A 21,734-nucleotide genomic window follows, 5' to 3' on the forward strand; every position below is an offset into this window, starting at 1 on the left:
TCGTAAGTGTTTAACATTTTTATTTTTTTTATAGCCTCTTTATTAGATACGCTTGGTACAATCTTAATTATAAATTAATTTATTACTATATTTCATTTGTACTTGGATTAATTCATAAGCAAGTGCGAGAAAATAAATCAATATGTATTCCTCAATTATAAAATTATAATAACTTATAGCTATAGTTTACACTAAAGGTATATACACTTTATATAAGTCCGTATGATTTCGTTCGTTCAATCTCCTGACATCCTGCGCGCTGTCCAGCAGTTGATTTGCTTCCATATTAGTATGATTTAGTAATCTTCTTTCGTGTTTCCAGGCGAGATCTTGGACAACTTCGCAAATCCATTTGATTTCCAGGTCATCGTGCAATTCTTCATTGGTTACGTAGCGATAGGCATTGGTAATCAATCGAAGAACCTTGTTTTGACAGTGTTGGATGACTAGTTGATTTGAATTATTAGTACAACCCAATACTTGCACCCCATAGTTCTAAATTGGCTTTATAATTGTCTTATAAATCAACCTCTTTGATTTTGGATCAAGTTGAGAGTATCTCCCGACTAACCAGTATAGTTGTTTTATTATTTAAATATTAGCACCTTAAGGTTTATTCTTAAGTGGATGCAAAATGTTTTGAAGCTCATTCAAATTTCTCTTCAAAAATCCCCTTTAAAATTTCAGTTAACTCTAAAAAAATTCAGTGAATATGTTTGCCATTCAATGTTAACTCCAATTACTTCTTGAACTACAAGTCTTGATACACTACGTTAACGAAAAACCAGAGCAAATCAGACTTAAAATTAACGAAGTGTACTGATTAGTCAGAAGATACAGATTGTCACTATGAAAATGGGATTGCACTAAAACATCCAACTAACTAGTAATCCAACGATGCCAAAACAAGTTCTTCGATTAAATACCAATGCTTATCGCTACGTAACCAATGAAGGACTGCACGATGACCTCGAAATCAAATGGATCTACGAAGCTATCCAAGATTTCGTCATTCCACATGAAATAAGATGACTAAATCACTACAACATGGGGCAATACAGCTACTGGATAACAGGAAGGAAAGATGTGATTAAGAAAAATTAGTGGATGAAAAAAATCGCACATAATTTAGAGGTTCTATTTCCTGTAATATTTTTATTTGTCTTATTTATTCTTAAAAAACTTATACAAAAGCTTGTCGTTCTATACTACCGCAAGTTAACAGAGGAATATAAAGTATCTCCGAGATCTAACATAAAAATCATAATATTTCACATGAAGTTCATAATAAAATTTCATATATAACACTTACAAGTCAAGAAAATGTACGTAGGTAATGTAATCTCATTTTACTCTTAAGTTTATAGAAATCTATCAAAAAAAAAACACCAAAAGAGATACTAATAAAATGTTTTGGAAATTATAAACTATGGAACAGTGAGTGACTGTAGTTTGGGTTAACCTTCTTCAAAACAGAAATATGCAAGAAACACAAAAAATAATTATTTTCCATGAAAATAACACACCTACTGCCATAATTCAACATCCCTAAAAATCCTCAATATCCTTCTGACTCTCGTCTCTTATTATCCATCAACATTATTCCATAGGAAACAAAACGTGAAACCTAAAAGTATTTAAACAGAGACGTCCATTTCAGTAAAACCATCGAGGTATCAAGAATATATTCTTCACCAATTCAACTAATTCAAAACTTCAACAATATTTACCACAACGATGTAAATATATATAAATAACCCTATCCAGGTTGTTAAAAACGTTTATTCGGATCCGCCGTATCATCCATTGAAATAATAAGGTCACATTATGGGGCCATTCAGCTCGAATAAAAATCGATTTTCGATATACCCCGTCCGTTTCCCCGATCGTATAAATTTTACGACCCAACAACCTTGAAAAGGCACGACGCCGAGTGAAAAACAATAAAAACTATTTTTACGTCAGGTGAAAGTCCCTCCTTCGTCTCATCCACGGGATTAGACGCTCACCCTGTACAATAGACGACAGTACAAGAAGAAAGACGTGCTCGCTCTGCTCATGCGTATTTATTCTAAACCAGCTTGACAGATTTCACAGGTACGCGTTGTTGTTTACGAGAATTGTGGTTAGGAAAACATTCTTAGGTTAATTTTATGTTTCCAAAGGTTGGTTGAAATTTTTTTTATTAGTACTAAGTTGCAAAGGAACAAGGGAATATTTATATAGGCTAAGAATGAAAAATAGTCATATTTTTGCACTTCATACCTATAACTTTTTGGTTTTTCAGATATTACAAACGGTTAGCAAAAATTTGATGTTTAAATGAAAATCTAATTTTATAAATAGCTAAGGAACAAGAGGATATTTATATAAGAATAAAATATGGTCATATTTCTACACTTTACATCTATAATTGTCTGCTTTTGCAGATATTTCACACGATTAACAAAAACTTGATGTTTAAATGAAATATCACGCATTTTTAGGATACTGTAAATATAACATGTAGTCAGTAGAAAGTGTTAAATAAATTGATAATATAAGATTTGAAGCTTTGAATTTTTGAAGCGGATAATAACACACAAAAAAATTAAATTATATAATATGAAAATAAGTGTATAAGGTGTGAATTATTAGTAAAATGTTCTAATTTTGTTAGCATTAATTTTATAAATCACTATGGAACAAGGAGATATTTATGTTAAATAATATGAAACCAGTATTTGTTTGAAGATTGCAGTAAGGGTAAGAAATAAAAATGGTCATATTTGTATACTTTATACATATAACTTTCTGATTTTCATGAAATATGTCATCAATATGTCATGAAAAATATAACCCCAAAGAAAGATGTGAGACAGCAAAACACAGCAATGCTTTTCAATAATAAGAAATAGAAAAGTAAATATGTTATACCAAAAGCCCAATATATTATATCATTGTTGTTCTCAATCTTAGCCCATCAGTGTTTGGTTTTAGTTTATGAGTAATGATGCTTTTCTTTACATTGTTTCCTTTATTGCAATAAAATGTCTTATACGAGACATAATTTAAATTTTTCTACATTATTTATCTGCTCTCATAGAGAGAAAAAACCTAGATGTAGCACAAGACTTCGATAAGGTTCAGCATGAAGGCCTTGTTTATAAACTATAGAAAATGTTACCAAAACAACACACCGAACAATTAAAATCGTACATTACAACCAGAATGTTTAGAGTCAAACAAGAAGAAGCTTACTCTACAATAAAAGAAGCTAAAGCGGGTGTACCACAAGGAAGTGTACTGGGACCAATGCTTTATCTACTCTACACTTGTGATATACCACAAATGGATAATATTACGATGGTTACATTGACTGATGATAGTGCGATTATAGCTGTCGGAGACAATAGTGAAGAAGCTTCACGAAAATTACAACAGGCAAGTGACAATATAAATAATTGGACACAAGCCTGGAAAATAACAATTAATTAAAATAAATCCGCAGACCGTACAAGCACCAATAACATTAAATAATACTATTAGTCCATATAGCAACTACGCTAAATATCTCGGAATGAATCTCAATGCAAAACTTCGCTGGAAGGAACATATAAAGAAGAAAATAAAAGAACTGGAATTGAAATATAAGAAAATGTACTGGCAAATTGGAAGAATATCTCAATTATCAGTACATAATAAATTGCTATTATATAAGCAAATACTGAAACCTATATGGACATACGGAGTTCAATTATGGGGATGTTCTCCAAAGAGTAACATAAATAAAATACAAATTTTTCAAAAGTCCTGAGAGATATTGTGGGCGCGCCCAAATACTATACGACTGATTACCTACATCGAGACCTTCAAATACCCATAGTCAGTCAAGAAATCAAGAGAATTGTAAGGGGGCATGAGGAAAGACTCCATTATCATGAGAATATTGAAGTATTGAAGTATTTGGATGCCACCAGAACAGGACACACACTCAAAAGAATCAAACCATCTGATCTTGTGTAGTGAGGTGCATATGATAAAAAATACAGCAGTGACATGTATAAACATTATTTCACCAGAGACTGGGATAGGGCCGAGGGCTCCTCCTAGTTCTATACCTAGATTTAAGTTATCATAAAGACAAATTGTAAAAAAATTCTGCTAGTTATATTAACCGAAAGAAATTATTGATCACAAAGCTTCAAATCTTATGTTATCAATTTATTTAACTCTTTCTGCTAACTACATATTATAATTACATTATTCTACTTTCAGGTAATTTGTAGAAATAAGCTGAAAAATCTAAAGTTATGCAACTACGACCACTTTTTGTTCTTACCTTTATTACAACCTTCAAACAAATCCTATATTCAGGGTATTTAATATATAGTCTACTCAAAGTTTTTTTCTACATACGTTAATTAAAAGATCCGACAATATTTTCCTTCTCATTTTATTCTAGTTAAAAAGAGACACAATGCTGTCTGATTGGTTCGAACACGTAAAAGAATAAGCCTGTCAAAGTCGTCCGGTTGTCAGACGTATTAGAAATTCTTGAGAGCAAGAGTGATAAGAGGTGATAACTCTAACCTACTATAAACTATTGTGGCTGTATAATTAACAATAGATTGTAGATGTACTATAATGTTAAAATAAATTATACTTGTTAACATTTTTATTCAATTATTTTATTTAGATTAGAATTTTGTTGTATGTTAAAGCCAAACTCAGAACTCAGAGTAGATGAGGCAACATTGCGAGGTCACAAATTGAAATGACGTATGTACAAAATAACTTTGAACAGACTATAAATATCCTGTTGCCCTATAGCAACTTATAAAATTAGCGCTACAAAATATTTTTCAGAGCATCGTTTGCAACTAAGTTTCTCTATTAAACAATAAATAATGATATTATCTCGACTCTCAACAAACTTATCTAAAAATAAAATACTAAACTAAACATAAAAAATACTTCAAAACCACAACTTTCGTAAACAACAACGCGTGGCTGTAAAATCTGTCAAGCTGCTTCAGGATAGATGCGCATGAGCAGCGAGTACGCCTTTCGCCTTTTACTATCGTCCCGACAACACCCGGTATGTTAAAGGACCCGGTCCGAGAACGAGACTGTCTAAATATTTTGACATTTTTTTTTGTTTGCATGTGCGCGCGCGTTCTATCGACCAGAGATCGTGGGTGGCTGAAAATGGTACCAGTTGATGAGGAGCGGTACTGAATGAATGAAGGAATTCGAGATTTTCTGGTACCGCCGCGGGCCCGATGACGTATTCCCCGTTAAGCGGCGATGTGTACCATATAGTACCGGCGCGGGGACCGCAGATCGGATTCTTCGATGATGGGGTCGTTTTTATCCGTAATTAACGTTATCTGGTCGCAACTAAGTCGAAGAAAGAAGGAATAGAAACGGGCGGTCACGACCGAACTTTGACATTAAAGACAATCGTCCATTATATCGACGCCGTAGCGACATAGAAATCCGTCGTCGAGTTGAGACTTTAAAATCAACACGAAATCTCAGTCGCTCGATCGGTCTATCTTAATAAAAATCTGACTGGGATTCGTTTTGCGCGGAGAAAGTCTCGATATGCGACACGATTTTTAAGGAAACAATAAGGTCTCCGGATCGACAACGAACGCAACTCTTTTCGGTTTTCGATATCGTTGTCGATTGGTCTTTGAACTTCTGTGCGAGGAATGTTCTGGATTGTTGTGTATAGAAATCGGTTTTTTATACAGCCAGTTTTTATAACTATGAGTTCATTTAGATATTCTTCTCTAGAATTATTGTCGTCATATGCTGTTTCATAACAAAGTAAGAAAGCAGTGCTTTGAGTCTTTTTTTCAGGTTAACTGAGCTCACACTACAATATGAAATGTTTAAAATATCATATATCTAAGAAACTTTCAAAGTTTATTCGACACTATTGCCAATTTTGGGCTACAAAAGCATTGATTCTTCTTCAAAAACATTCAACAATAAGATTAAAGTTTTATATAGTCCCTGTTTTATAAAGTGTATTGAGGATTTAATCAATATATTCTTTAATGGGTTCATATTGTTAAAATTCTTAAAAAAACGAAAATGAAACTTGTATTTTTTGACTTCAATAGTTTAAACATTTATTTGTAATATTGTAATATCATTATCATGTAATTAAAAGTAAAAAATTATCAAAACTTAGTAAAACATGAAAAATTAAATTTTAATTTCCCAATGTTTAAAGAATCTTAAACTGCGCCAAAGAAATTTAATACCTATGGTAACAAACCATAAAAATTTAAATAGAACCTGAAATTTGCAAGGACTAAGGTGTTTAAGGTTTATGGGTTGGTATATAGTATGGGAAAAGATAAATAATTTTGATATTTACTGAACTATTATCGAGAACTTAATAACAGTAAAGAGTAAAGTTTAAACAATTTCTTGTAAATATAGACTCTGTCGTATATTCAGTAATTTATGTTAAACTACTTTCAATGAATATCAAATGATTTGCAATGAAGAAATATATATATATATATATATATATATATATATATATATATATATATATATATATATATATATATATTATAAAATACTTTGTTTATGACCCCGAACAGGTATACTCCAGCTTGACCATTTCATCCACCAAAATAACGACCGGTCCCAAACTGGTCGTGGGTAACCTTTTATTCCTTAATTATGACAAATTTTTATTGATATATTAAGGCTGCCCAGACTGCCAGGTCGGAAACACGATGTTTTGACCCGGCGTCAGGTGTACGGGACGTCATATCGGCTTTAATTATAATATTGGGCGTTTGTTTAAGATCGAGGAAAATATTTTTGTCACCGCACACGTGTTTTCTCCGAAAAAAAAACCCGATGTTCAGCTATGTTTACCACGTGGAGTAGGTCCTTCGCCTCGACGATGATTCACTCCCGGTTCTGCCACCGTTCTCCGGGTTAGACCGTCAAAATCTTTCGAGAAACGAGTCACAACATTTCCCATCGACGTCGGCGTCGATCTCTTCGTTCGATGATGAATCTGGCCGATTAAATGCTCGATGGTCGTCGATGTAAACTCGGCCATTACCGAATCAGATTTAATCGCTTTCCGTTGCGGGCCGCCAGGCGAATTTCGGGTAATTACCGCAGCTCGGGCCGCGTCAGGAATCTGGGGAAACAGGTTGGTGCCAGCAGGAGGATGGATGAGAAAAATGACGTGGCAGGGCCCGGCGGGCGACGGCGAAGACGGATACGTCGGTCTCGGGGTTTCGCGTAATCTTTAACGGCTCATATTTAAACAAGGAAAGTAGGTAGAGTCGTCCGGACGTCATGTAGTAAAGCTCAAGAAGAAAACGATAGAAATTATGGGGTTTAAGGAGATTTACATACTTTCCATGTCAATATTCCTCCACTTATTTGATGCTTCTTTTAAAGTTGATTGATATTAACAATAATTCATTAACTATTATTGGAAATTGAGTGGCTAGAGAACTTCGATCATAATGCTTAGAATTTAACAATAATTAAACAAAATCAATAAAAAACCTACACAATAAGTATTCTTTTAAGGAATAATTGTACAATAGAGAGGAGTAATATAAAAATATCTGACATAATTCGTACTTATTTAGTTTTTTAACAGAGCCAGTGCAACAACATTGCAGTTTTGTTAACAATACTGAACCTCGGATTTTAAATAATATAACGCAAACACAGTATGTTTCTTTTAAAATAACAGGTATTTTATCAGGCTGCCAACGGAACCTTTTTATGGTTTTGTATCTTTGTACCCGCGCATTTAATTCTGATCAATATTTTGTATACTTAACACTATTTACAGGACTATTTATTGCATATATAAATCAATTAATTTATTTTAATATTTAATATATAAATATTTCTATATATATATATATATATATATATATATATATATATATATATATATATATATATATATATATAGAAAATATGTTTCACTAAAATCACCATAAATTATAAACTCACAGCTAGAATGATTAATTAGTTAAAGGGGTTAGTAGTCAGGAATCAAAGAAGCCCGTCAACAGTGGTACCATCTAGGTTGGATCAGAGACCTATATGAATATAACTAAAGTTATTCCACTAAAAACACTGTAAATAATAAACCTACAGTTCAAATAACATTCAATTTTCATACATATAGTTAAAAGGTTAGTACTACTCAGAAATCAAGCTAGGCCAACAACGGTGACATTTATGTATCAAACCACTGAGACAGATTGAGTGACGTGCTATCGAGATTGAGGAAAGAGATAATTAGATAACCAAGGGTTCCTTTAGAATTAACGTGGAAAATATTATAGAGAAAATCATAAATAAAACTCAAAGTAAATCAACAGAAGACAGAGTATTTGGTAGTTTTTATGTCCTGGAAAAATCTTCATCTATTACATATAATGTAAAAGATTCATTATACTCTTAAAGACAGAAATATTCTTAGAACTCTTCTTTCACATTGGTAAACTTGATAATGGACATACAGAACTGAGTAAAATGAAACTTACAGGAGGATATGAATCAGTAGAGAGAATATTGAAGTTTTATTGACTGACTAAAGCAATTTTTAGTTGTTGTTTAATGATGATGTTTAAAGTATTTATGTTATGTCACACATAAAACTAGAGATGATTGATTGATTGAAATAGCTTGATTTGAAAGCACATATAAATATAGGAATGATGATGGTGATGATAAAACGTGGGATAATATAGATAGATTTAGAAATTAGTTAAGATATTGGAGCATAATGATTATTTATGCATGTGACTCGATTATTTTTGTGTTTAGCTAATTGGTTTAATGTTGAAGACTATATTACAGGACTGCAAAAGGGCAATATTTCATGCATTTCTAAATCTACTTATTATATATTTTTTGTTTTTAATCAAGTGATTGAACCTTTAAAGGTAATATAACTGAAACTGACTATTATACATAAAAAATTAGACAATTTAGGATCTAGTCCGAACGCTTTGATGTGGTCTCTTGTCGACACCAAGGTAATTGATGGTCTTGTAACAGTGCTGCACATCGCCGAATTCAAATACCGAAAAAATAACAAATATACGCGAGGATCTCGAATTCGACGGCGACATGTCGAACTGAAACGGTCCAATCGAAGTCAATAACCGCGAATTTCGAGTATGCTGCAAGCTCGGCGACGAATATATCCTCGAATTATAACATCGGCATAAAATACGTTCGGTTTTTTTTAACAGAAACGTTTAAAACTAGAACTTGGATAGAATTCCATTACCACACCTACAATACCGTCCGGACGTTGCACCGTCAGACGACCATATGCTGCGTTCGTTCGTAGAAAAATGGCCTTGAATGGTAAACCGTTCACCTTTGATGAAGACATCAAAATCTGGCGTCGACAGACTCACTCGCCCGCGATTAGCGGCAGGAATCTGTCGAAATCCGGAAACCATGTTCGTATAGACGATAAAAGCGGGGGCGGTAGGGAGGGAGGGGGTTTGTTTTACCCGTCTCACGAAAAACAGAGGGTTTTACGAGTTTCCTAGTTGTTTTATCGATGATTTTCGTGGATTTTCCGCGGAATACTCCAACTAGAAAAAAAAAATAGAAATATTTCGATCACCCCCCTGTCGTTTTACAGTCGATGAAATTACTCCGAGCTTGATCGTGAACGTTTACGATGCCTGTAGACTTTTACGGTTTTTATACCGTTCGATATATTTCAAATTTTTGGTGCATCGCCACCGTGTTGGCTGGAGGGGAGGGGTAAGAGCGAGGGAGGGAATCCACCCCTACGCGCAGCCCGACGGTTTACACCTGCCCTTGTATATAGCTCATCGCCGCTACCGAAAGCCGGTTGAAAAAAAAAACACACACACACACAGGTATAAGAACGGTCAATGTTGACCGTGTTGTTTTTTTTTTTTTTCGTTTGTTCCCTTCTGACGCGTCATTTGTTTTGAACCGGGCGTGACTTGATGAGGCGCTTCTTGTTTTTCTTTCAACCATCTGTGCAGTAGGTGATTATATCAGGTACAGATTATTACGTAAAATTAGAATGAGGGGACAGCGTTTCTAGTTTCTTTTAAGGATAATTTTTACGGCAGATTTGATAGGAAAATAGATAATGTTATATATTAAAATTGTATTTTTAACAAACCTACTTTGTAGCATAAAAATATATGAAATGATTCACGTTCTTCTGAAAATAAACTGAACGAACATTATTTTAAATGATTGTAGTTTATTTTATGTGTTATTTCACATTATTGTTAACTACAGTTGCCTAAACGTCTATAATCACAAGAAAGATGAACGTCATTTGAAAAGCTAGAAACATAATCTATAGATAAAACACTTTGTATCTTCTAATGAAATAGAGATAAAATCATTGTATCCTTTGTCATTCCAGAGAAATACCATTTTAACCAACATTAACACCTGGACTTGTTCAATATTTAGTGCCTTCAGTTTTTATATTTATAATTCAGATATCATATATTGATTTATTGTACATTTATAAGAATATACTTTGATAAATATTGTTTCAACGTTCTCGACTTATTTGGGTTTTTATTGACACTTAAGTGTAAATTTACTGCTGATTTTTCTATCCCCACACAATCTTCTTTTATTATCAACAAATCAGCGGGTTCTTTTTTGCCTTATAGAGCTTAGCACAGTTACCGAAAGAACATTATTTTAAATGATTGTAGTTTATCTTATGTGTTATTTCACATTATTGTTAACTATATTTACCTAAACGTCTAAAATCACTAGAAAGATGAACCTCTTTTGAAAAGCTAGAAACATAATCTGTTGATAAAACACTTTGTATCTTCTAATGAAATAGAGATAAAATCATTGCATCCTTTGTCATTCCAGAGAAATACCATTTTTACCAACATTAACACCTGGCCTTGTTCAATATTTGGTGCCTTCAGTTTTTATATTTATAATTCAGATATCATATATTGATTTATTGTACATTTATAAGAATATACTTTGATAAATAATGTTTCAATATTTTCGACTTATTTGGGTTTTTATTGACACACAATCTTCTTTTATTATCAACAAATCAGCGAGTTCTTTTTTGCATTATAAAGCGTAGCACAGTTACTGAAAGAACATTATTTTAATTATTTTCATAATTGTTAACTATATTTGCTTAAATGTCTAAAATCACTAGAAAGATGAACCTCCTTTGAAAAGCTGGAAACATAATCTATATATAAAACATTTTATTCATTGTACACTACAAAATAATATAGTTTGATAAATATTTTTGGTATTTATAGACACTTAAATGAAAGTTTACTATGGATTTTCTAAACCCCCCACAATCTTTTTTAATTATCAACAACTCAGGGAGTTTTCCTTTGCGTTATAACCCTTAGGATAGCTACTGAAAGTTATTTCAGTGCAAACACAAAGATTTTTTTAAGGATAAATATTTCATCAAATTAGTGTTGGAACATTTTTTAATTAATATTGAATACATGATCTTGGATGGTTTTGTATCTAATGCCTCATATTTCTTCATATTCCATCAGCTACACCCAAATTACCTTTTCTTACATTCTTAAGATTATTTTGTTTTGAATCAAGCGTGACTTAATGAGACGCCTCTTGCTTTTCTTTCAACATATGTGCTTTAGTTGATTATATCAGATATATATTATTTCATAAAATTAGAATGAAGCGACGATTTTGAATATAAGCGACAGCGTTATATATATATATATATATATATATATATATATTAACATGATTCAGACTCTTTCAGTTCCTTAACACAGCTACTGTAAGAACTTGTATAAAAGCAGTTGTATAAAAACAATGTGGAAGCTATGATCTTGGATAATTTTTTATATTACGTGTTCTTTCTGCTGCTGGTAGAACTACTGGTAGAACAATTTTTAATTAATATTGAATCTATGATCTTGTACCTCAAATTGTCTTATTTTCCATTCTTAAAACTGTTCATTAGATTATTTATTGTTTATAATAATAAAAACTACTACATAATAAACACTAACAAACCTTCTGAATTCTCTTGAAGGAAAAAAGTTTATAAAAATTACTTAACAGTTATAGGTGTACTTCTTGCATGACTTTAATTTTAAAATAAACATAATAGTTTACTATTTACATTTTGTCATCAATGAAAAACCTCCGATATGTTTGTGCCTTGCCATTGTGTTACATTTAGTATTCACTAGATTATCCAGTGAATAATATATTATGACAAAAACAAATATAAGATAAGTACTAACAAACAATTTGATTTTCCATTGAATGAGTTCTAAGATTACTTGATATATTTTAAAGTACTTCTTATCAAACAGGATCAATCCCATTGAAATGAAGAGGACAGATTACAATCTGCAATTTGTCATCAATGAAATAGTTGAACCTCTTGAAATCTGACTCAAAATATTATAAATTATTTTACATAATCTTATCTCATCTTCATATTGTACAACAGCAAACAGAATAGCTTAAGTCATTAATAAAACTATGTAAATATATATTTTTAAAAACATAATCTCAAAAAGAACTTCCTTTATATATGAATATTGAATTAAAACAATAATTACTTGTGTATATAAGAGCAAAAACATTTGTGATGTTTTTTGTTTACTTTACGTTTTTTATGTACAAGTTTATTCTCACTGTATTTTATTCAACGTTTTCAAAATATGATTTATTGATAAGAAAGATAAAAATGTATAATAGTCTCAAAGATTTAGATTTACTTATTGTTTCATGTCAATGATTCTTACCTAAGTTTAAAGAAATAATGATACAAAACGGCAACAACTCACAAAAATAATATATAAATGATGAATGAAGATGAGAAATTGCATCGAATACCTTTAAGTTTGAATATTTATTTATTTTCAAAAGTAGAAACATAATCGATAAAACACGTTCTATCTTCTAATGAAAGAGATATAAAATCATTGCTTGAGGTTATCGTATTATTTCCCATTCCAGAGAAATAATCTACGATTTAACTGCATTCTTGCCATTATTAACATCTCGCTTTGTTCGGTGTTTTTTTACCTTGTGTTTCTGTTTATAATTCAAATATTATATATTGATTCATGATGTATTACATAGAAATATAGTTTGGTAATGTTCTCGAGTTACTTGGGTTTTTATCGACACTTAGTGCAAGTTTACTGTTGATTTTCTTATCCCCGCACAATCTCTTTTATTATCAACAACTCAGCCAGTTCTTTTTCGCTCTACACACGTAAAGGAACGAAATTAGAAGATGAAGGGTAATTTCGAAATCATACGTTCTCAATCTGTCGGTTTCCATTCAAAGTCGGAACGACCAATAAAATCAGGTCTTTTTAATTTATCCAAATGGTAATAAGGAATGATTGCCAGGGGTAATTATCGGGGAACACGCAACGCCGGGACTCACGCAGGTATATATCGGACGAAGGAAGCTCCCGCGTAGCAGGGGGGGGGGGATCGGAAAGTCACCCATCGAATAGGCGAACTTCAAACACACAGATATTATAACATTGATACGAACAATTTGGAGAGGGTTTATACGTGTTTGGAGTGGAATTACTCGGTGATACCCGAGCAAATAAAACAAAAACCACACTCGACGTTTCGTAGAGATTAACGAGTTGTTTAAGTAGCAATCATGTCGAGGATTTCCATCCAATTCTCATTTGTTACGGTTGTTTTTTGGGGAAAGACATGATGTTATTCCGAAAGATATTGGTTTTTTAATGGGTTCGTCGTTTTTCTCAGGATATTCTGTTCTGGTAATTAGGAAAGCGACACCAATGGTCGATGGTATTTAAGAAAACATTTTGGTAGATTGTTATGAAGATGCCTTGGATTGTATCTGTGTTCGAAGTTTTCTTGGGGGTGACGGTATTTATATGCAATATCAGGGGTAAGAAAGAACTGAGTGTTAAAAGGCAAACATCAAACAAAATTCTTCGTATTTATTCGAAATTTTTATCCTATTGATAAGGAGTTTAATTCTTTTTAACTTTCGATGTTATTTAAGGAAACATTGTGTTTTACTGCTATGGAGATCATTTGGATTGTGTCGGATCTTCGACGTTTCTTGGGGGTAGAAATTTTTCAGTACATATATTCAAAATCGAGCATAATAAAGAGCTGAGTGTTAATAGGTAAACATAAAACACAATTCTTTAGAACACAGTTTTCCTTAGAAGATTTTATTCTCTTGATAAAGTTGGTTCTTCTTAACTCTCGATATTATTTAAGCAAGCATTGTATTACAATTGTGGAGATGCTTTGGATCGTGTCGGATCTTGGTAGTGGTGGTTTTGTATTGATATGCAAAATCGGGGGTAACACAGAGCTGAACGTTAATAGGCAAACTTCCTCGTTTCTTCAGGATATTTTATTCTGGCGATGAGGATAGAAAGACCAAAGGATGATTATTTTTAACTTTCGATGTTATTTAAGGACATATTTTGTTATCATGTTATGGAGATGCTTTGGATTGTGTAGCGTGTTCGGCCATTTAGTGGGGTGGCGATTCTGGAGTACGTATATGCAAAATCAGGGGTAACAAAGAGCTGAGGGTTAGTAGGCAACCATCAAACAAAATTCCTCGTTTTCTCAGGAGTTTTTAACATTCTGTTGATGAGGGTCGATTCTTTTCAGCTTTCCATGTTATTTAAAGAAACATTATTTGTTTTGTTTTACTGTTATGGAGATGCTTTGGGTTGTCTAGTGTGTTCGACCATTTATTGGGGTGGTGATTCTAGAGTATCTATATGCAAAATCGGGGCTGAGTGGTGCTGAGCCTAGTTTCCGAAAGATATATTATTCTGGAGATGAGAAGAGTAAGACCAAAGGCTGATTCCTTTTAAATTTCGATGTTATATAAGGAACTATTTTGTTTCATTGTTATGGAGATGCGTTGGATTCTGTCGTGTGGCGAATGTTTTCTTGGGGTGGAGATTTTGCTGTATTTATATGCAAAATCGAGGATAACAAAGAGCTGAGTGTTATGCTAATCGGCGGAAAGGGTTGGGTAATGATAGGGGTATTATGTGGAAGGGCGCGCGTTTCTATCGTAAATATGCAAAAAAAACTATCGAGTCGCGTGCGGGACTGGATCCCTTCTTTCTCGTCGATCGCGATGCCGGTTCGAGGGCGTAAAATCAGTAATCAGTGGTTACCTTTGCTCATTCCTGACACAGAAACAGTAATCCTTATAGTTAGCCACCTCAGTCACAATCAATCAAAAAAATATAAACACCAACAAAAACCAAATTCAACGGCACTGTATCGAGAAAATAAAATTTAAAAAAACTGTCACGATCTTCCTTCTTCTTCCTCCGCCTCGTCGCTGAACAGTCCTGTCGCGCGCACCAAATCCAACGACTCCTCCGGGGACACCCTCCAGAGATTCACGTTCACGCCGCGTACGGGACTCTCTACTACTGTAATCGTGTCGTTGCGATTGCGAAACGGCGACCAGAGAGACAAAAAAAATGCAGCGGCGACGGCGATGATGCTGATGATGATGACTTAACTTAAGAACAAAAAGAGAGACAAAAAAAAGAGTGTACCGGTGTTTCGCGCAACACCATTTGACATCGTCACTCGTCGCTATTTGGGCTTCGACTGCCTACAGCCGATCGGCTGACAGCATCATAGGGGCGGAGCGATGGAGGGGATGGACGCCCCACCACCGGGCACCTGGGCCGGTTCGCGCCGTCGAGCGAGTGGAGCGCGGAGGGGCGGGGCGGGGTGACGCGGACCGACGGGGGCGGGGTGCCGCGCGCGCGAACCTCACAAAAGGGGGGAGGGGGGTAGGCGAGGGCGCGACTCACAGGGCCGATCTCACGCGCGCCGCGGCCGAAGAGGAGACGAGGCAATGTGTTGTTTCTCTTTTAAATTGGCGGAATGTGATTATTGAATTGCAACGAAGACAGATAGACGGCGGAGACGCGGACCCGAGAGCGCTCTAATTGCGACTCGGCGAACGGGGGGAATGGGGGAGCGCGATCGAGTGATGGAGGTGGAGGGGAGGGGGAGCCCCTGCGAGGGGAGATCGCCGGGCGGAATTTTAAGTACTACCCGGGTTTCGAGTATTCCTCCGCGTTATCGGAAAAATATATTTCCCCAAATTATCCTCCGAAATTAAATATTTAATTACACTAAGTTCATATTGATATAACATACTCGAACTCACGAAAATACGACCTAAATGATCAACATAGTAAATTATATTGATGATATTTTTAATTACTCATAACTTTTTACTAACTAACTATAACAGAAAACAAAACTAATAAAGTAAGAGTATACAAATGTGCCTAATTCTGAGCTTTTTATATGGATTCGAGAATAGCAAAACTAATATTAACTTTTATCCGAATATTTGTTTATAACAACTCAACAATTCACGAAAGCACTCTCTAAATTATCAACATAGAAAGTGATTCTGATGATAGTTTTAATTAGTTATAACATTTTTACTAATTAATTATAACAGAAGGAAAAATCTAAAAAAGAAAGAATATATACATGTCTCTAATTACGCACTTTTTATGGATTCGAGAATAACGAAGCCAAAACAAACTTCCTTCCGAATATTTGCTTATAGCTCTTCAATAACAAACGAAAATACGAACACAATAATCATTATAGGAAATGAAGCTGTTGATAATTTTAATTTGTTACAACTTTTTTACTAATTGATTATCACAGAAAGAAAATCTAGTAAAGTATGACTATATAAATGTGTCTAATTACCCATTTTTTATGGATTCGAGAACAACAAAACCAAAACAAACTTATATCCGAATATCTCCTTATAGCTCTTCAATAACAAACGAAAATACGAACACAATAATCATTATAGGAAATTATGCTGTTGATATTTTTAATTTGTTATAACTTTTTTACTAATTAATTTTCGCAGAAAGAAAATCTAATAAAGTATGAGTATATAAACGTCTCTAATTACGCACTTTTTATGGATTCGAGAATAACGAAAACAAAGCAACCTTATATCCGAATATCTGCTTATAGCTCTTCAATAAAAAACGAAAATACGAACTAAATAATCATTATAGGAAATGAAGCTGTTGATAACTTTAATTTGTTATAACTTTTTTACTAATTAATCATCACAGAAAGAAAATCTAGTAAAGTATGACTATATAAATGTCTCTAATTACCCATTTTTTATGGATTCGAGAACAACAAAACCAAAACAAACTTATATCCGAATATCTCCTTATAGCTCTTCAATAACAACCGAAAATACGAACACAATAATCATTATAGGAAATGAAGCTGTTGATAATTTTAATTTGTTATAACTTTTTTACTAATTAATTATCACAGAAGGAAAATCTAATAAAGTAAGAGTATATAAATGTCTCTAATCCTGCGCTTTTTTATGGATTCGAGAACAGTAAGACCAAAACGAACTTCATTCCGAACATTTGCTTATAACTCTTCAAAAAAAAAACGAATTATAATAATATTCCATCGAAGGAGTTGAACGCGACCGTAATAGTTTTTAATGATGTTGCTATAAATGTTCAGGGCTTTTAACACCCGACAAAGTACATTTCACTTTTGTTTGAGTCTCGTTGGAATGATAAGGAGCGATGTTGATAAAAAAAAACCGGATATTCGAACTTTTCGTGTATGATGATATAAAAACAAACATGTTTACTGTTTAGACTGACTTATTACCCAATACTATGTAATCTTTTAATGGTTTATCGACAACTTGTGCTTTACTTTTACGCCAAAAAGTACTGTTAATGTTTCTTCATTAATAATATGATTTTCTACTAATATTAGTCAGTTTTAAATAAAATCCCAATCCAACTCGTCCAAGCTTACGCTTTTGATCTAAGTTCAACAATACTAAAACTAAAATAAGCTCTTATCATATAGCTCTTTAACAACATCCGAAAATATTATCTAAATGATCAATATAGGAAATTATATTGACGATATTTTTAATTAATAATAACATTCTGACCAATAAAACGTTACAGAAAAAAATATGCTTAATCTTTTGGATTTTATCTGGGTTCGAGAACGAAACTGAAATAAAAGTTTACCAAAATATTTGTTCATTCAGATTACAGAAAAAGCATCAAATACCAATTATAAGTCAATATACCTCAAACTACATAAATATAAAACTAAAGTAAACCTTTAACCAAACACTGATAGCATTTCGATAATTTACAAAAATGTTACATAACAGGTTAATTGAAAGTTTAGACGTGGTGAAATGAGCACCGAAGACGGTGAAAGCAGTGGACGCCCAAAAGAGGTTGTTATCGACGAAATCATTAAAAAAATCCACAAAATGATTTTGAATGACCGTAAATTGAAATTGAATGAAATAGCAGGCCCTCTATAAAGACATCAGCTGAACGTCTACATCATATCATTCACGAATATTTGGGTATGAGGAAGCTCTATGTAATGTGGGTGTCGCGCGAGTTCACTTTTGACCAAAAACAACGACGAGTTGATGATTCGGAGCAGTGTTCGAAAAAAAATAAACAAAGACAAAAAAATTTCAAGCAAAATAAACCGGATTTTTGCTTCGATATCTGACAATGGATGAAATGTGGCTCCATCATTTCACTCCGAAGTCCAATCGACAGTCATCCGAGTGAACTGCACACGATGAACCCCCTCCAAAAGCATGGGAAAATGCAACAGTTGGCTGGCAAGGCCTGTATTTTGGGATGCGCATGGAATAATTTTCATTGACTACCTTGAAAAAGGAAGAATCATCAACAGCCAATATTACATAGAGTTATTGGTCCGTTTGAAGGACGAAATCGCCGAAAAAACGGCAGCATTTGAAGAAAAACAAAGTACTGCTTCACCAAGACAATGCACCGTGTCACAAATCAGTGAAAACATTGCTTCCTTATCCACCGTATTCTACAGATCTGGCCCGCAGCGACTATTTTCTGTTCTCAGATCTCAAAAGAATGCTCGCTGGGAAGAAATGTTCGTCGAATGAAGAGATGATCGCCGAAACTGAAGCCCATATTGAAGCAAAGGACAAATCGTACTACAAAAATGGTATCGAAAAGTTGGAGGGTCGCTATAATCAGTGTATCATCACCCTTGAAGGGAATTATGTTGAATAAAAAAACTAATTTTGGCAAAAAGATGTGTTTTACTAAGGTAGGCCAGGGACTTTTCGATTCACCTGTTATTTAAACTAATTACAGGACTTAACAAAAACGAAAATAAACTTTTATTGAACTGTTCCTCGTAGCTTCTCGATATATTTATTCATATATATTATCATACGTTATTAATATAAATTACTATTGATGAAAATAACGTTAAATGTAGTGAGTTTACTAAATTTACACTACTACTATAAACTAAATAAAAATAAAGCGAAAACAAACCTTTAATCACATATGTACTCATTGTTTATCGTGATAATATTAAAGCTTTTATCCGAATTGAAAATCAACAATAATAAAATAAATCTCTAAACAATTGTTCACTCATAGTTCCCACAGATTGTTACTAGAGAAAAATTAAGCTTATATATATACAGGAACACTCATGATATGTTGTAATACATTTATGTGTATTTATGATGTTAGTCATATAATAAATACTCGAAAAGAAAACACAATCTTTTTCCATTATCAATGTTTAGTACTCTAGATTAAATTGCTGAATATATATTGACACAAACATTTTCGCATCAGTTTTCAATGGACAATATATAGAGAAAGTTAGTAAAATTTAAATCACCAATAGAATAAGGTAGAAATGAAATGGTTTTATACAAATATTACTACAGGGAATTTAAATATGTTTACCTATTATCTATATAATCACGTTTTCCGGCTTCGTAGCGCAGTGGTAAGGGCGATAGCCGCGGGTTCGAATCCTGCTGAGGCATGGTCATAAATTTATGTTTGTGATTGTTTAATATGTGTGACAGTCCTAGGCAAGAGTTTAAAATCCGACAAGGAAAATGATCCCAGTCACGCCAGTAACCAGACTGGGTAAGACCGGATGTCTTCTGGGATGATTTCTAAAGTTGGTTACTCGCTAATCGGTTGGCTTAATGCTGAGGACCGTGGTTCGGAGCCCACGTTAAACTTTAGGCCCAATCCAGATGAACCCATAGTCGGTAAAAAGGAGATTTATTATATATATATATATATATATATATATATATATATATATATATATATATATATATATATATATATATATATATATAATTACGACTTTTTTGACCAATTACCTGCAAACACAATGTAAAGTGATTCACAGTAATTACTATAATATTAATATTTTAATGAAGATGTTTAAGTGACATAAAAATGCTAAAACAATATTCATAAAAGATGATTCACATATTTTGCTAGCCCGGTTTACTCGATTTCATTCAAATAACGATACATCCATTGAAAAGAGTAATCTTCCGCTGTGACCCTCCTGCCGTATGTTCTTTTATAGGCAGGCGTGTACAATAGATTGTCCAAGGTTACGAAACTTTCAAGCTTTCACTGCGTGGTCAACACACACCAAAATTGATATGTGTACCGGTCTGGTGTTAGTTTAATGTCTCCGTTAGCTCTGAACCGTATTGTATCGTTACATGTTATTTATACCAATTTATTATTGGTGTATAATGAAAAAGTTAATGAAAATTGTGGAATAATAACGTATGTTACTTGAACATATATTATTTCTACTGTTTGCTGGTTTCTGTGGTGTTTTGTGCCTGTTTAACTGAAGTAAAACATGATAAAAATCAAGCCTAGTGAAAAATATGAAATATAGACATAATTGCGATGTCTTTGCTGCAGTGATACTTTGATATACATATATAACAACGAAAATACTAATACATATAATAAATAGACAACAAACCAATTTGAATGTCGAAGATCGAAAACTCAAAGTTATTTCCTTTCTCTATACACAAAGTATTAATTTTCCTTTCTAAGATATGTTAATTCTATATAATAATATTCACTTAACGAAGCTCTTGATTCTTCTTTAGAAAATTTGCACAAACATCAATTTTAAATACAGAAAAATTTGTCTCAGGCCGCAAGAAGAAAGAAGAATACGAATGGTTAAGTATGAAGACCTATAGATGTAAGAAGAGCAAAAATAAATTCAAATGTTTGAAATCAAAGCCAGTATTTTATTATTTTGTACATATTTATTTATAATTAATGATGGTTCTATTTAGACAATGTTATATAGAGAACAGGACAAACTGATACCATTAACGCCAACATACATAATGAAATCAATCATTCACCATGCGAAATAAATATTAGGTGGTATCAGAAGGGAATACTGCTTAATTTATTTATAAAAAAAACCTGATGAAACTATTTTAAGTGTTATGAACAATCAAAAACTACTTTAAAGTAACAAAATACCGCGGAAAGTATTTATTAGCATTCTAACCCTCGGTTAGAAGCAACAAGATCGATTAAAAGATATCGTTTTTCGCATGTAATTCAGCAGTTGTTTAAATAAACATTGTTTTCAAGTTATCAAAGAGGTGCTTTGTTTAAAATATTATTATTTGTCTTAGTTGTTTTTGATTTATACAGTTTTTTTTTAATTACTATTGTGTTGCAGCGTGATTATATCCATAAACCACTGGAATATAAAATTTTCGAAGTTTATTATCATAA

General features: G+C 33.0%; 1 protein-coding gene across 8 annotated transcripts in view; it reads right to left on the reverse strand.

Moving 5' to 3' along the window:
- Positions 1-21,734, reverse strand: part of zfh2 (Zn finger homeodomain 2) — a 370,513-nt gene that overhangs the window by 150,369 nt on the left and 198,410 nt on the right. For 3 of the 8 annotated variants that reach the window (XM_076415458.1, XM_076415464.1, XM_076415466.1), the window contains exon 1: positions 15,219-15,668. The exons of the other annotated variants lie outside the window; for them this stretch is intronic. The gene's annotated coding sequence lies outside the window, so the exon portion shown is untranslated. Of the gene's footprint in view, positions 1-15,218; positions 15,669-21,734 lie in introns of those variants that run through there. 8 annotated transcript variants of the gene reach the window in all.

This window comes from Rhynchophorus ferrugineus, unplaced genomic scaffold (assembly GCF_030347505.1).
Source record: "Rhynchophorus ferrugineus isolate W39M unplaced genomic scaffold, kcgeb_rfMv2 rfM10, whole genome shotgun sequence".
NCBI lineage: Eukaryota > Metazoa > Arthropoda > Insecta > Coleoptera > Curculionidae > Rhynchophorus > Rhynchophorus ferrugineus.